At 40.7% G+C, this 15,136-nt stretch overlaps 1 protein-coding gene across 1 annotated transcript in view; it reads right to left on the bottom strand.

Annotated features, from left to right (window-relative positions):
* The window catches only part of larp6a (La ribonucleoprotein 6, translational regulator a), a 76,171-nt gene that overhangs the window by 59,856 nt on the left and 1,179 nt on the right, over window positions 1–15,136 (bottom strand). The gene's annotated exons all lie outside the window — the stretch shown is intronic.

The raw sequence follows: 15,136 nt of genomic DNA, 5'->3' as shown, positions 1-15,136 counted from the left end.
TAAAGAATCGTCATGACATGTCTTAACTGAATGTAGATTTTCACTGAAAACAGCTTGTTTCTTCAACGTTTGGAGCTGTATAATACTTGAAGAACGTTAAAGGCACTTGACTTGTGGTGCATTGAAGTCCCCACAGAGAAACCTCTGCACTTTAAAAGCCTTCCAAATGACTGCCTACACTCTCACCATCCTCCACTGAAAAGGACCAGCACCTCCTTTATGGATATTAGAACAAACATTCTGGCTTATAATCAGCATCAGGCATCATTCTGTCACGTCCTCCTGTCTGACATGGAAGACGGGGCACAAAAAAGACAAGGTCTTTGTTTTTGTTTACAAATGACTTTCTGTATTGTACTTAGTATTAAAAGATTCTGCATTAACACTCAGTTTGTTTGTGTGCATAATGTGCTAAAAGATCGTTCATTCTTATAAAACATCCAGTCAGATCAGTTTTCCCTCCGATCACTGTCCTGTACTGTAAATGAACACAGATTCTTGAGTAAGACCTTTCAAAGACAGAACTTTGTTTCGCACCACTCCTGTGCATGCTGGAGCTGAAGCGGGTCCAAAAACGATGATCGGTGCTCCAGGTAAAGTGAACTCGGAATGCTGGAATGTCCCTGAAGGTGTAGAGGCTTCACCTGTTCCTTACATGTTCCTGCTCACCTTTCTAAAAGTATCCCACAAAACACAATTTTAACCCTTATTTAATCAGACAGATCGGTGGAGAAAACCGCTTCGGCCCAGACGAGTAACTGCAGAGGAATGAAATGTCAAAAAGCTTCACACAAACACAGAGAAAATGACAGGTTTTGTCGTCCTGTTATTTACTCCAGTAGAGATTAGTGCCTCCATCACAAGTATTTGACTTGAAGCAAACAGAAATGTTAAATGTTTCTCTCTTCTATTTGATTACAGCAGCTCAGCCTATCTGTAGCTTTTCACTCATTAATCCAGATAATAGTTGTGCAATAATTATATTGAGTGTAATCATTTCCACAATTATGTCCATGTCTTGATATTTAAGATATTGTTACTAATTTCCAACCAAAAACCCAATGAGAAGACTAGAATCTGTCCCAAAGCACAGATTAAACCGAGTCGGGGGACAAACATCATGTTGTGTTCGAAGTGTTTATTTACAGGGCATAGGGCCTTTAAAGATCTTATTAAAAAGTTTTGTTTTGCTTTGACAGGGAGACATATGGTGCAAACAGGGCCAGTGTATGACATGCAGACACAGAACTCATTATCTCAATCAAAACAGGTCAACAAATGATCATTAAGCTTGAATATCATTGTGATTATTATTCATAATCAGTCAGTTCCTGAAATACAGTGAACTATTTTTGTATTTGTTTTAAAGGGGAACACTATATGTAAAACTTGGTGGGGATCACACAGCTTATTTTTTTAATTTGCAGCATGTTATAAATCTGACTGGTATATCATGTTTTTATATTTTAAAGTAAAAATGAAGCAAGGTTCATCAATGTATGAAGGACTTGTCTTGGAATAAAAACTGCAAAACCGCAACTACAAAAGGTTGGGACATGTCAAAAACATTTTAACAACGGATATATATTTTTTATATTGAACATCATTAAATTGGTTGTGTTGCATTAATTAAAAATTATCCATTTGTGTCCAAAGATGTCAAAGTTCCCCTCTGTCATGCAGCGCCATGCTCCTACAGAAGCCTTAGGACAAACCAAACTGGCTCTGAAATTATTTTTGGAAATCAGCTTCTGAAAGATGCAAAGCAATAATGATAATAATAATGCATTTATTTTTTTTTCAACTTCGTTGATTAGTTCTCTAACTTTTACAAAGCTTTCTTGTTAAGAGGAAACAAAGTGGTAAATGGGGAGTGGTGGCGCAGAGGTTAGAGAGGTGGGCCTATGATCCGAAGATCGCCGGTTCAAGCCCCGGCCCCGACAACATCAAAATTGTGGGTGGGGTGGGTGAAACACCCACACTTGCCCCCATCCTCATTTGCCCCACTCTGGGCCCATGAGCAAGGCCCTTAACCCCCACCATGTTCTCCCTAAACAGGTCTCTCTTGAAAATGAGTTCTCATGGCTCAATGAGACTAACCTGGATAAATAAAGGCTAAATGAAAAAAAAAAAAGATTCCCCTGTTCCAACATTTAAAATTTAAAAATAAATATAATTAAAAAATTAAACTGCATGGTATTTTGTATATGTTCCACTAATCATTGGGTTTAATGATTTTAATGCAATGCACAATCTTGTTCACATTACACACATCATCTCAAAAGGTGGTCATTGCTTTTGTTTTCTCAGCTATTGCCTAAAATAATGCACTACTGACCGTCATCCCCTTCATTAATGGAGTCAAGTCAAGTCAGATTTATTTATAAAGCACATTTAAAACAAGAACTGTTACCAAAGTGCTTAACAAAAAGATCACAGCGTCAAATCAAAAATAATATATATTTACAGCATCAGGAATAAAAACATAAAAAATAGTCATAAACAATGAAATACTAATTCAGATCACCCTGTGTTAAATGCCAATGAGTACAGGTGTGTTTTCAGGAGAGATTTAAAAGCAGAGACTGAAGTGGCCTGCCTAATGTTGATGGGCAGATTGTTCCAGAGTTTAGGGCACATGACTGAAAAGGCTCTATCTCCCCTGAGCTTCAGCCTGGTTTTTGGTACCCCCAAAAGCAATTGGGTCCGATGATCTCAAAGCCCAAGAAGGAGCATAAGGATGGAGAAGGTCAGAGAGGTATTCAATTCAATTCAAAAATACTTTATTAATCCCAGAGGGAAATTAAATGTTGTTGTAACTCATCATCCTGGTTTCATTAATGAGTTGTTATAGATGCTGATGGCTGTGGGCAGGAAGGATCTCTTGTAGCGGTCTGTCCTACAACGGATTTGAAGAAGCCTCTGACTGAAGACACTTTGTTGTTGTATGACAGTCTGATGAGGATGCTGAGGGTTGTCTATAATGTTCTTCATTTTATGAAGAATCCTTCTTTGAACAATCATCTCCAAAGGTTCTAGAGGAGTCCCCAGAACTGAGCCAGCCTTCTTTATGAACTTGTTGATCTTTTTTAAGTCACTTGCTCTGGTGCTGCTACCCCAGCAGATGATGGCAGAAGAGATGGCACTCTCTACAACAGATGTATGCAGGTGCAAGGCCGTTAATGCACTTAAATGTCAGCAGGAGAATTTTAAAATAAATTCTGACACACACAAGAAGCCCGTGAAGGGAGGACAGAACTGGTGAAATGTGCTCAAACCTATGAGTTCCTGTTAAAAGCCAAGCTGCAGCATTTTGGACGAGCTGGAGACGTGAAAGCTAAGCCTGACTGACCCCAACATAAAGCAAGTTACAGTAGTCCAGCTGGGTTGTAACAAATGTGTGGACTAATTTTTCAAGGTCCAATCTGGTCAGCACGGACTTAAGCTCATCTGCCTTAGCTGAAAGAAGATTTTTTTGAAAAACAGAGTTGATCTGCTTATTAAACTTAAAGTCTGAGTCTAAAACTATACCGAGATTGGTAACAGACCGCTTTAGATATGGTTGAAGGGAGCCCAGGTTTACAGGATCAGAGACAGCGGTAGAGCTACATGACCTCAGTTTTCTGATAATTAAAACTCAAGAAGTTTGTAGCCATCCAAGTCTTGATGTCATCAAGACATTTGAGCAAAGGGCAAATGGAGCAGGAACTGTTGGGTTTCAAGGGCAGATAAATCTGAGAATCATAAGCATAACAATGAAAGGAAAGACCATGTTTCTTCAGGATAGACCCCAAGGGGAGCAGATACAATGAGAACAGAAGGTGTCCAAGAATGGAGCCTTGTGGGACCCCACAGGAAAGAGGCACTGAAGCGTATAGACTATTACCAACATTAACACAAAATCTCCTGTTGCTCAGGTACGAACGGAGCCATTCTAATGCTTCACCCATAATCCCAAACAAGTGTTCTAACCATGATAAGATACCGTGGTCAACAGTGTCAAAAGTAGCGATAACAGTTGAGGGGTACCAGGATCGCAAACTGACCAGAGTCATCTGTTAGGAGAATGTTGTTACAGACCCTTACTAAGGCTTTTTCGGTGCTGTGTGTAAATGCTTAAAGCCAGGGTGAAAAATCTCAAGAATACCATTTTCATTCAAGAACTCGTTTAATTGAATGGAAATTATTTTCTCCAAAATCTTAGAAAGAAAGGGAAGTTTGGAGATAGGTCTGAGGTTTGAGCAAGTTGAAAAGTCAAGTCCAGACCCAGATAGGTTTCTTCTTCTTAACACAGCTGTGTTTGCATAAGATTTAAATATTTATTGTTTTATAACATTTCAAATTTGTGGCTCTGCAAGTCAAAACAGAGGGTTTCATTTTGACCCTACAGCCGCAGGTGTCAGCCTCCAGCACACAGAGTTGTCCCTGAAGAGTTCAAGTGATAAAACACAAAATTCTTTTTTCCAATGTATTAGCTGAACTGATCAGAACTCTCCCAAAATATGTTTGGCCTCATTCAGCTCTAGGACGTACAGTTGTGTTTTATATCTCTGCTACTCTGAGGAATAAGCTGGGACAGGAATTGGATGGACGGATGTTTCCTACTGTCTCCCTGAAGCCAGGTCAGTCTACAGTTTCATCTTGTGTCAGATAACAAAAGTTTTATGTCTGGAGATGGGTCCTCTGGAACAATGGTTCATTAACAATGTCTTAAATTGAAACTCGTCTGGTTCTGAACAGTTTGGAAGCATCAGTTAAAGACAAATGACTATTGTTTTTTTTTGTCTCGGTGAAATACCAGTGGAGGCATCAACAGATGCAGCATCCACTGTATTGACAGTACTGACTGAGCTAACGCTTTAAACTCCCTGATTCCCAATTTAGATGGGTTCTTTACGGTGGCCCAGAAGTTTAAACCATAACTACAGAATGACTCAAGGACAAATTAGAAAAAAACAACAACACAACTACAAATTAAAAGAAGGCAAATAAAAAACACAACATTTGAAAAAATAAAATAAAATAAACGCAATTACCTTTGAAGAACTCAATTAAGTGAAACCGGAAGAGGTGGGAAACAAGTAGGAAACATGAAACTGGATGACGGGCCATTTGAACCTCCCACCTTACTCTTCCGATTACGCTTAATGTAATTGTGTTTTTTTTTTAAATGTTTTTTTTTTTTTCTATTTGTGTTTTTTAATTTGTAGTTGTGGTTTAAACTTTAGAGCCACCGCAGTTCTTTGCTTTGTTGTCTGTCTACACTAGTTTATCTCTTGAGTTTAGGAGTTGTTTCATTCCTAAATGAGTTATATCAGATTTAAATAAACAAAAAAACTTTCTTGTAAAATAGTCAAGATGGAAAATGAATGAACTGAAGTAAAAAAAACAAAACAAAAAAAAAAAACCAAGCAAACAATAAAAAAAAAAATAAAAACAACAGCTGAAAGTAAAAATAAAAATGACCTTCATAAAGCCACAAAAAATCCCAGAGATTACAAGTAAGAGATTCTGAACAACACAGTAAACTTTTTATATTTGTAGTAAATTACCTGCAAAATATTTCACAGATCCCCTCATACATGCTTCTTACAAGCAACACCTCCTGACAGTTCTTGTCAGTGACTCATATTTTTGAAATCAGCCTGTCCCATTAAAAAAAAAATAATAATAAAATAAAAAACAGATAAGAGGTTATGAAAACCAACTGGAATAAAAACTAAAAAAAAAAAAATCAATTTTAAGAATAAAAGATAAGAAAACACTCCAGTTTTATGGAACTACATGTAAAGATAACTGGGAGCGTTTCAGGAATGCTTTAAGATCATTACTTTAGCAGCAACTCAAAATAGTGAAAATTTTGATTTCTACAAGTATTTTAACAGCAAACAGGATAAATATAATGACAATGTAAACTGGCTCTATGATTATCTTGTAAAAGGCACAATTTAGTTTGTTTTTGTAAGAAGATGTAATACAGGCAGCAAAGGACCATCGTCATCTGTGTTCTTGCTCTTCTATGATTGCATTGAAGTCCTGAAGTCCAGACTGTATTTGTGTTTCCACCCTCTGATTTTATAGCTGCCAGATGAGACGCTTCGATTGATCAGATTGTAAGAATAAGAAAATGCCCTCTTGCTCTGTCATGCTCAGACGAACTGAAGTGCACACAAAGAATGGAGGAGTTGAACTGACAGCCCACTCTCAGCTACGGCAGGGGTTGCAGTGGAGTGCGTTTTCCATCTGCCCTGTCTGGTTTGATCTCTCTCTCTCACTATGTGTGTGTCTCTCTTTCTCTCTGGTTCAGTTTTGTTGTGTTTGCGCGTAAAACTCGAGCCTGGAGTCTCCAAGAGGAGCTGCACCCAGTGCGCAGAGTGTGACTGAGCTTGATCCTCGGGTGAACGGATGTCCATGGCTCTGCAACAGCAGATCTACAGAGAGAAACTCTGCTTTTCTACCTGGATTCAAGTTTCAGCCATGAGGAGGACAGCTGCGCTTGGATAAGTTCAGTCAAGCTGCAGACACCTCACCATTGTACCTACATCTATAGCCTGCAGGTATGTTTACAGGATGACCTTTTCCTATTATTGCTGGTGATGTGGCATTATAATAAGCATTTAAACTACTTCAAAAAATTGTCAAGAGGCTTAGAATCTTCTGCTTCTCTGGAAGAACTTTTGGACCAATTTTTATTTGGCCTAATTGAAAAAAGGTGCAAAATAGGGCAGAAGTTCTGTGGCATGGGGTGAAAGGTGAAAGTCTTTCTGTAGCTGGACTTTAGGCCAGCTGTTTGCCATGGAAGGGATGGGGGGGGGGGGGGGGGGTCACAAGAAGAGCTCCCTCATTAAGAATCTGTGGGTTCATAGGTCAACTCACATGGTCAAGTGAAGCCTGTTTTTGCCTGAGTTAGAACTTGTAGAGTGATCAGGCTGTCAGAGGGATATTGTAATGGAAAGGGAAAGTATAATTTATTTTACAGTAAAGTAAAAAAAAAAAACTTATTTTTGTTGTTGTAAAACCACTCACTGTTTTGTCATTTTAATGGTGTTACGTTTTGTTGTGTATGCATTTACAAAGCTAAATTATCAGAGAGCGGTGTTGAAAATGTCACCAGAAACCAGGTGTCTGCTAATTAACTTTTTTTTTTTTTTTAACACTCAGGGCCCAACTGTGAGGAGAATGAAGGGTATCTGGATTCTCAGGTACATTTATATCTTGTGAATAAAACTGGGATCAAAGTCAGATTTATTTATGTTTGTCTCACTCGTGGTATCTGACTCTGGACAAAACTACAATATCAGCAACATTTGCTCTATTTGTTTGTTGTTGTTTTTTTAAGTTTATAGTCTAATAACATTTTAATAAGACTGCAAGTGACTTCACTGCTCATGTGGGTCATGACAGTGTGACTTGAGTTGGATCAGAGGGCGAGGGAAGATGCCGGACAGACCCGGTAGACCCAAACATGTAATGAGGGCTTGCTGTGAACGTCTGACAGAAGAACCCACCAGAAAGATCTTCAATTCATACCTTTGGGAGAGACTTAACAGCATCCCAGCTGAGGCGGGGGGGTCATTGAGTCTGAGTGGGCTATGTTCCGCCACTCAATTGTTGAGGTGGCTGCCTTGAGCTGTGGCTGCAAGGTTGTCGGTGCTTCTCGCGGTGGCCATCCTCGAACTCGGTGGTGGACATCCCGGGTTAGGGAGGCTGTCACGCTCAAGAAGGAGTCCTATTGGGACTTGTTGGCTGGTGGGACTCCAGAAGCAGCTGAGGAGTACCGGAGGACCAAGCTGGCTGCAGCCTTGGCTGTTGCTGAGACAAAAGCAAAGGATGTGGGGGAAGTTTGGTGAGGTCTTGGATAGAGACTCTTCGTCGGTGAGTGATCAGCTCCGAGGAGATTCTGGCAAACCATCAGGTGACTGAGGAGGGGAAAGTAGCGCTTTTCTAACAGTGTTCAGTGAAGGTGGGATGCTGTTGACCTCAACCAGTGATGTCATTAGGAGGTGAAAGGAATACTTAGTGGACCTTCTCAGTCCCACCAACACATCTTCCATGGAGGAAGCAGAGTTGGGGGACTTTGGGGTTTGTCTGTTAATGACTTGATGACTGAGGTTGCCGAGGTAGTTAAAAAGCTCTGCTGCGGCAGGGCTCTGGGGGTGGACAAGATCCACCCTGATTTCTATAAGGCTCTGGACATTGTGGTGCTGTCTTGGTTGACACGCCTTTGCAAAATTGCATGGAAATCTGGGGATGTACCACTGGATTGGATTGGCAGGCTGGGATGGTGGGTCCCCTCTTCAAAAAGGGGGACCGAAGGGTGTGCTCCAAGTATAGGGGCATCACTCTCCTTAGCCTCCCTGGTATGGTCTATTCATGGATACTGGAGAAGCAAGTCCGATTGTTGGTCGAACCTCAGATCCAGGAAGAACATTGCGGGTTCCGTCCTGGCTGTGAAACACTGGATCAGCCCTTTACCTTCACTAGGGTCCTCGAGGGGTCATGAGTGTTTTCCCATCCAGTCTACATGTGTTTTGTGGACTTGGAGAAGGCATTTGACCGTGTTCCTCTGGGTCCACTGTGGGGGGTGCTTCGTGAGTATGGGATTGAGGGTCCATTTCTATGGGCTGTTCATTCCTAATACAAGCAATGTGAGAGTTTGGTTTGCATTGCCGGCAATAAATTGTACCCATTAGGGAGGGAGTTGGACTCTGCCAGGGTTGCCTGTTGTCAGCAATTCTGTTCAGAACTTTCATGGACAGATCCAAAAAAGTTCAATCTGGTCCTCTGGACATTCAAAAAACAAGAAAACAAAAAAGACAAAAGACAAAAAGTTTTCTTGTTTTTTGAATGTCCAGAGGACCAGATTGAACTTTTTTGGATTGTTCTATTTTTCTATCTTCTATTTGCAGATGATGTGGTCCTGTTGACGTCATTGTGCTATGATCTAAAACCTATGTTGTCACTTTCACCACTTTTACTGTCTGTCTAAACAGGTCTCACTTTTAAAAGAGTCTTTGAGGCTCAGTGTGATTTATCTGTATAAATAAAGGTTGAATGAATCTTCAGCTCTCAATGGAGTGGTTTGCAGCCGAGTGTGAAGTGGATGGAAATCAGCATCTCCAAATCTGAGGCCATGGTCCTCAATCGAAAAAAGGTGGATTGCTCTCTTCGTGTTGAGGGTGAGATTCGGTCTCAAGTAGAAGAGTTTGAGTATTTTGGGGTTTTGTTCACGAACGAGGGAAGAATGGAGTGTGAGATTGACAGACGAGTTGGTGCAGCATCTGCAGGGTTGTAGACTTTGCACTGGTCCATTGTGGTGAAGAGGGAGCTGAGCTGTAAGGCAAAGCTCTCTGTTTACTGGTCGGTCTACGTTCTTACCCTCACCTATGGCCATGAACTCTGGGTAGTGACCAAAAGAATGAGATCACGGATACAGGCTGTTGAAATTAGTTTCCTCCATAGGGTAGCTGGACTCTCCCTTCGAGATAGGGTGAGAAGTTAATTATCCGGGAGAGACTCGGAGTAGAACCACTGCTCCTCCACATCGAGAGGAGCCAGTTGAGTTGGTTTGGGCATCTGGTAAGGATGCTTCCTGGGCTCCTCCCTAGGGAGGTGCTTCGGGCATTTCCGACTTGGAGGAGACCCCAGGGAAGACTCAGGACACGCTGGAAAGACTATGTTTCTCAGTTGGCCTGGAAATGCCTTGGAATCCTCCCAGAAGAGCTGGAAGAGGTTGTTGTGGAAAGAGATGTCTGGGCCTCTGTGCTCAAGCTGCTGCCCCTGCGACCCAACTTCTGAACAAACAGAAGATAATGGATAGGTGGATTAAACTACAAGTGAAGGTCAATACTGTTTTCTCTCTGTTGTCTGCAGATTATCTGTTCTGCTGCTTTGGCCACTCCTGCTCGGCAGCCAGCACACAGCAGACCACAGAAAGGTGAGCAGCATGCGAGTTACCTGAGAGAGAAAAAAAATATTTGATAGCCTTTGATATCCTCTCTGTCATCATTGCAGAAGTGCTAATATTTCCAAACCTTTCCCTTTTTTGTTGTTGTTTTGTTAGTCATGTTGCATATCTGGTATCTGGTAGTGCAGCGCTCGCCTAATTAAAGGAATATCGTTACTTGAAAGAATGCATCTGGCATGCTGCCTTTCAAAACCAGAGTTTTCAGCTGAGTTCATCCTATCTCAAAACATGAGTTTTAGCCTTTTTGATCAAATCTTGAAAATATCATTATGCATGCTTGTGTGCGACATCACAAAATTTTACTCCATCCATTCAGAGTTTTCAAATGATGTGTTAAGAATGACTTTCAAATATTACCTCACCAAATTTAAACTTATTATTTGTAAAATTGTTTGAGTTATAGCCATTTATTTTTGTGTTTGTTAGGGTAGATTAAATATGGCAGTCATCTTGAATCAGGCTGTTTACAAAGGTTATCCAGTTTTAAATGCAGACCCACTGATTTTCTTTCTGAAAGACTCATTAAAATTCAGGTTCAAGAGGTATTTTGCTAACAGACAAATGAACCCACACAGGCTACCTGATTATAATGATAACATAATAATTGGTTTCTTGTCAGTGAAAGTCTCAGCCGCAGATAGTACTCCCAGGAGACACTGACAGGGTTGGTCATCTTTGACCTCTTCTGTTTGCTTCAGCAAAACAGAAGAGGGTGGAAGTCAGCTGTCAGCAGTCTCCCCTCTTGAACCCTGCAGAAACTAGAACCACATGGAAGAAGCTTGTGGTTGAAGCTGAGTGACAGATCGATGGTCCTGTCAGTTTAGAGGAGGAACGATGCGAGTTGTCTTCATATGTTTCCACTCAGAGTCCAGCTGTGTGACCTGCCGCTGACCCGGAGATAGTAGCATGGAGCTGAGGCGATAGAAGCCAATGTGGTGGAGGGGGGTGTGTCTGTGGTCCCACTGAATGGCTGCTGATTGACACCCGAGGAGCTCCCTGCCAACCCTCCCTGCAGCTTCTGTATTCAGCAGCTGAGTTTTTATTGCGGCCATGTGTTTGCCCAGAGAGGCTGCTGTGGATGGAGACAAACTGCTCCTTAAAGAGCAGCGTTTCCACACAGCTCCACTCAGAAAGCCAGTTTGGCATAGAGCTCCTGCTGGCTGGTTCCTCAAACAGAGCACAGTGATCGCTGCTAATGCGTCCCTGGCATGGTTACACAGGGGAACGGAGTCAACAGTGAGGAAAAGCAGGTAGCCAATGAGGGACAGGCCACGTACAGACACTGGCTAATCAGCCAAATCAGGGCTTTATTACAGTGAACAGAGGTCTGTTTCATGAATAGAGACAGAGGGGAGGAGGAGCAGGATAGTCATGGTGATGAAATGAAGTCACTGACTCGAGCTTTTCTCCAAGAGACTGATCTGCAGAGATTAAACACTTACTGATGGAAGCGTTCCATCAGATCTTTGGCATCCCCATTTAATGACACCATCCCACTTCTTCACACTTTCTAATCCAAGCTGTTTTGTCTGTGCAGGTTCCTCAGAGGGCAGAGCCTCAGCAGGAGTTCAGAGCTGAGTATGGAGAAATGCAGGGCTCCTGGGGTGCCTGGGGAGCCTGGTCGTCCTGCTCGCGCACATGTGGGAAAGGGGTACAGGAACAGAGCAGACCCTGTCTGCCTGTGTACACTCAATACCCCACCAGAGGAGCTGGTGTTCAGCTTCAGCAGCCAGGTCATGTCATTTCAGCCCTGAGGCCTGTGGCACCTCCTCAACCAGATGGAGTTAAAGCCTCCAAGAGTAGCAGCAACAACAGGGGAGAACCGAGGAGGGAGAAGCAGAACAGGCAAGGAGAACGCAGGTATGCGAAGGATGGAGGTATTATATGCACACAAAGGTGGAGTTACAGGAAAGCCACAAACTAAACCTGAAAAGAGTATACATTAGTAAAACTGTTACACTTTATTGAATCTAAATAATAAGGGGTTTAAGATGCAAACGAGGGGGGAAAAAAACAATAATCAAGTTGATAAAATTAAACTTTACAAAGACCACACCAATCGCTCAAAAGTTTTGCTTGAAAATATTGTGAAAAAGATGCTGTAATTCAAAATTAGAAATATGTATTTAAATACACTGCTACAAATGTTTAGGATCAAACTACAAGATGTTCAACAATAACATGATCATCTGGTGTCGGGGGAAAAATAAGCAGATCTTAGTGTTGGCCTCTTTGCTTCATGTAGCATCTCACGTGGAAGAAAGCTGTTTTATGACCACATTTAATATGAACAACTTATCACTTTTTTTTTTCATTTTTGTTGTGTTTCTATGGAATTAACCCTGTAAAGTTTTGGATCATAGCACCATAAAATAATAACGCCACTCATAAAATGGGGTTGTTACTGACAATACATGGATTACTTTCACGCAGAAAATTATTTTTGCTCACCAGTAAATAAATTGTTTGTCCCTGGCAAATTTTTGAAAATCTATCATTTATGTTGTCAGTGATGAAAGTGTAATTATAACTCGATAATGTATTAAACATACTCATTACGAGTTGTGAAATTAAATTGTTCTACTGAACTATATCAAATGGTGCAGTTTGGTGCAACAGGTCCAGTAGTTTTTCATATAAATGGGTATGTAATTCTGAAATGCAGGTCCACATTCAGCATCAACAAAGCACTTTTATCTGCATACTTTACTCAACAAATATGAGAGTAAATACATACTAATACATTGAAAGCATCAGACTTCTAGACAAACAGCTCTTCCATGGATGCTATTGTTGACCTATTTTTGTTCACCTCAGCTGTTTTTGTTAAGCAAACACGTGGGGTAGGTGGCAGCCATTCACAATTTTTGCTTACACATTTGGTTTAAAGACACAACAACCATTGATATGAAAAATATATTGTACTTATTTGGTTTCTTTATGTTTTTTACAGTCTTCATGACAGTGTGATCAGTATGTTTATGATGGCCCATAACAAAATCCCATAGGTTTCTGTGATGATTACATATGGACAAACGGCAATGCTTCCTACAAACAAACTGGTCTGAACAAATATCTTAAAAGTTATTTTAATAAACTTTAGTGTTGCATTTAAGTATTACAGACAAATTATGTCAGGAAGGCTTAGTTCTTCTCCAGTTTTGCAGCCTGTGTCCTTGTAGAGCTGATCTGTGTTGCATGCTGAGCAGCCCGGTGTAACAGTGACTCTTTGGAGTCGTCACTGTGGGCCATCTGACTGCCCTCCGGTGGAAAACCGTTCCTTTATAGTTGGAGTCAAAAGCTCAGCTTGTGTTTGGCAGCTTTGCAACCTGCTTCCTGTTGTGCTTGCCTTTAAACAAATAACAATGACAGCTGAGTATTGAGGGAGTTGTTTGAGTTGGACTCCATGAAGTCAAGGAAACAACAAAAAGCTTCCAGAATTCTGCTAAATGTGAGCAAACTGATGCCCCTCCAAAGAAAATTAAGGTTTTCTAAGTAAATCTTCTCATGTAGCTAAACGTCTGATAAAAGAAGAAACTACAACCCCAAGTCCAAAAATGTTGGGACGCTGTGTGAATTGTAATAAACAGAATGGAATGATTTGCAAATCTTATCAAAATAAAAATCTAATAAATGCTACAAATATTAAACCTAAGAAATTTGACCACTTCTTTGAAACAGAATAATTTTAACAGCGATGCATATTAAAAACGTGGAGACAAGACCATATTTCCCACTGAAGCAGATCCTCTTCTTTTAACAACAGTCTGCTAACATTTATGGACTGTAGAGAGCAGCTGCTGGAGTTTTGTCCCATCCTTGTCTGATGTAGGATTCTAGCTGTAGAACAGTCCTGGGTCTTCTTGGGCTTCATGTCATTCCCGTTATTTAACTTGGTTAAATACCCCATTTAAATTGCACTATCATTTGCAAAGGGGACCCGGGCATGTTCATATACTGTTCTGAAATTGATGGTGCTTTTCCACACATGTAAGCTGCTCAAAGAAACTAATGCACCCCCATACCATCAGAGAGGCAGGTGTTTGAACAGTGTGCAGATAAAATGCTGAATCATCAATTTCCTCTTTAGTATGGATGGCATGGTATCAGTCATGCACAAAAAAACAAAAACAAAAAAAAAACCCTAAAAATAGTTTGACAATCAAACAGTTTTCCACTTTGCATCAATTTATGTTAAATGATCTTTGGCTCCGAGAAGATGGCAAAGTTTCTTGTTGGTGTTCATATGTGGCTTCTTTTTTGCACGATAGAGCTTTAATCTGCATTTATGGATGACACTGTAAACTGTGTTTAAAGAAAATGATTTGAGGGAGTGTCCCTGAGTCCACTCAGTTACATCCAGAACAGAATCGGACCTGTTTTAATGCAGCACTATCAAGGTTGGAGTGATTTGTTCGGCGGATGGACCCAGAATGCAGACGGAAGTGAGGAGTTAAAATGAAAATTAGATTTTATTATTAAACTAGAAAAAAAAGTCAAAAGACAGACATAGCAGCGTACTAGAAAAACAGGAACATAAACAACCTCAACAAACCTGACTGGATCACAGAGACTGAGGACAGTTATTGCCAAACTGAGGAACAGAGTGAGACACAGAGAATGTAAAGACAAGATTAAAAAAGGAGAATGACACACACCTGGGGAAAGACAAGCAGGAGAGAGTAGGAGCAGAAAACTGAACAGGGGAAATCACAGACTGATCAGGTACAAAAAACAGCACTAAATACTAAAATAAAATGCAGAAAACATCTTAATGATCAAAAAGAGACTGAAAAACCGATCTCAAACAAAGAACCATCAAACAATCTGTACACCAATCCTTACAAATGCTGCCAGATGGGCCAGATATCCCAGTCATTCATGATTGACTTTCACCTGGTCCTTTGTGTACTTGAGATTCTAGAAATCTTTTGATGAACTTGTGAACTATGATGGGATATTCTTCTTACTGACACATTTCTTATTCATATAACTTACTTTTAGTGCCTTTGTTGCCTCGTCCTTAACTTTTTTGATGTATTGCCATCAAATGCAAAATCACCTTTTTTTAAAGTGGTACATTTTATTGATCTGTTTACTTACTGTGTGTCCATCCATCCATTATTTTTACCTGCTTCTTCCTTTTATGGATCACGGGGGTCACTTGTG

Source organism: Nematolebias whitei, chromosome 2 (genome assembly GCF_014905685.2).
Source record: "Nematolebias whitei isolate Nwh7 chromosome 2, NemWhi1, whole genome shotgun sequence".
Taxonomy (NCBI): domain Eukaryota; kingdom Metazoa; phylum Chordata; class Actinopteri; order Cyprinodontiformes; family Rivulidae; genus Nematolebias; species Nematolebias whitei.
The sequence above is the reverse complement of the archived record's forward strand: the minus strand, read 5'-3'. Positions and strand labels throughout refer to the sequence as shown.